This window comes from Babylonia areolata, chromosome 30 (assembly GCF_041734735.1).
Source record: "Babylonia areolata isolate BAREFJ2019XMU chromosome 30, ASM4173473v1, whole genome shotgun sequence".
Lineage (NCBI taxonomy): Eukaryota > Metazoa > Mollusca > Gastropoda > Neogastropoda > Buccinidae > Babylonia > Babylonia areolata.
The window spans coordinates 21687253-21689752 of record NC_134905.1 but is presented as its reverse complement, the minus strand read 5'-3'; the positions used below and the strand labels follow the sequence as shown (position 1 = coordinate 21689752).

General features: G+C 50.1%; 1 protein-coding gene across 1 annotated transcript in view; it reads right to left on the bottom strand.

Moving 5' to 3' along the window:
• Positions 1 to 2500, bottom strand: part of LOC143275482 (neuroligin-4, X-linked-like) — a 196557-nt gene that overhangs the window by 138702 nt on the left and 55355 nt on the right. The gene's annotated exons all lie outside the window — the stretch shown is intronic.

The following is a 2500-nucleotide window of genomic DNA, read 5'->3' as shown; positions in this document are numbered from 1 at the left end:
GGTGGGGGCGGGGGGAGGGGGAGGGTGGGGGCTGGGGGGAGGGCTTTCACAGCTCTCATTCTTTCCAATAATAGCACTCACATCAGGCAGGGCCTGGGAGAGAGACAGACAGACAGACAGACAGACAGCCGACCACAAAGGCACACTGCCTGTTACGGGCTCGATCTGTTGCAGGGGTGTGCACACGTCAGAAACCCGCGCGCGCCTTTGGAGCGCGAGAAGGCAGTATGGGGGGCTGTGAGACAGCATTGGAGTGTGAGACCGAAGCGTGGGACAGCGAGAGAAAACGTGGGAAAGCGAGAGAAAACGTGGGAAAGCGAGAGAAAGACAGCGAGAGAAAACGTGGGACAGCGAGAGAAAACGTGGGAAAGCGAGAGAAAACGTGGGAAAGCGAGAGAAAACGTGGGACAGCGAGAGAAAACGTGGGACAGCGAGAGAAAACGTCAGTGTGAAAGCGAGAGAAAACGTGGGAAAGCGAGAGAAAACGTGGGACAGCGAGAGAAAACGTGGGACAGCGAGAGAAAACGTGGGAAAGCGAGAGAAAACGTGGGACAGCGAGAGAAAACGGGACAGCGACGAGAGAAAACGTGGGACAGCGAGAGAAAACGTGGGAAAGCGAGAGAAAGACAGCGAGAGAAAACGTGGGACAGCGAGAGAAAACGTGGGAAAGCGAGAGAAAACGTGGGAAAGCGAGATAAAACGGGACAGCGACGAGAGAAAACGTGGGGCAGCGAGAGAAAGACATCGAGAGAAAACGTGTGAAAGCGAGAGAAAGAAAGCGAGAGAAAACGTGGGAAAGCGAGAGAAAACGTGGGAAAGCGAGAGAAAATGGGACAGCGACGAGAGAAAACGTGGGGCAGCGAGAGAAAGACATCGAGAGAAAACGTGGGAAAGCGAGAGAAAGATAAGCGAGAGAAAACGTGGGAAAGCGAGAGAAAACGTGGGACAGCGAGAGAAAACGTGGGAAAACGAGAGAAAGACAGTGAGAGAAAACGTGGGACAGCGAGAGAAAACGTCAGTGTGAAAGCGAGAGAAAACGTGGGACAGCGAGAGAAAACGTGGGAAAGCGAGAGAAAACGTGGGAAAGCGAGAGAAAACGTGGGACAGCGAGAGAAAACGTGGGAAAGCGAGAGAAAACGTGGGACAGCGAGAGAAAACGTGGGACAGCGAGAGAAAACGTGGGAAAGCGAGAGAAAACGGGACAGCGACGAGAGAAAACGTGGGGCAGCGAAAGAAAGACATCGAGAGAAAGCGAGAGAAAGAAAGCGAGAGAAAACGTGTAAAAGCGAGAGAAAGACAGCGAGAGAAAACGTGGGAAAGCGAGAGAAAGACATCGAGAGAAAACGTGGGAAAGCGAGAGAAAGGCATCGAGAGAAAATGTGGGAAAGCGAAAGAAAGACAGTGAGAGAAAACGTGGGACAGCGAAAGAAAACGTGGGACAGCGAGAGAAAACGTGGGAAAGCGAGAGAAAGAAAGCGAGAGAAAACGTGTAAAAGCGAGAGAAAGACAGCGAGAGAAAACGTGGGAAAGCGAGAGAAAGACATCGAGAGAAAACGTGGGAAAGCGAGAGAAAGATAAGCGAGAGAAAACGTGTGAAAGCGAGAGAAAACGTGGGACAGCGAGAGAAAGACAGCGAGAGAAAACGTGGGAAAACGAGAGAAAGACAGTGAGAGAAAACGTGGGACAGCGAGAGAAAGACAGCGAGAGAAAACGTGGGAAAACGAGAGAAAGACAGTGAGAGAAAACGTGGGACAGCGAGAGAAAGACAGCGAGAGAAAACGTCAGTGTGAAAGCGAGAGAAAACGTGGGAAAGCGAGAGAAAACGTCAGTGTGAAAGCGAGAGAAAACGTGGGACAGCGAGAGAAAACGTCAGTGCGAAAGCGAGAGAAAACGTGGGAAAGCGAGAGAAAGACAGCGAGAGAAAACGTGTGAAAGCGAGAGAAAACGTGGGACAGCGAGAGAAAACGTGGGACAGCGAGAGAAAACGTGGGAAAGCGTCAGTGGCGGGTAGCGAGAAGGCGATGGAGTGCGGAGAAAGCGTAGGGTAGTTACTAGAAAAGCTTTCGGGGGTTGCGAGAACGCGTTGCTGCACTGCAATGAAGCTTTGAGGAGCCAGAAAGTGTGGGACTGCGAAGGCGGTGTTGGTAGTGCTGCGAGAAGACATTAGACTGCGAGAAAGCGTAGAATAGAATAGAATAGATTATGTGTTTATTACCAAGTGTACCGGGATCACAAGGAATGTTGGGGGTAGGGGGGGTGGGGGTGGGGTGGGTGGGGGGGGGGGACAGTACATAACAAGATACAGATAACAGATAGCCATAAAGCGTAATATTGCGAGAAAAACGTGAGTTCGCGAGAAGTGTGAGTTTACGAGAAAGGGTGGGGCTGCCAAATGTTAGGCATATCTATGCACAGTTTCCGATTGTTATTATTTTGTTGTTGTTGTTGTTGTTGTATATTTATTTATTATTTATTTTTATTTTTATTATTATATATATAT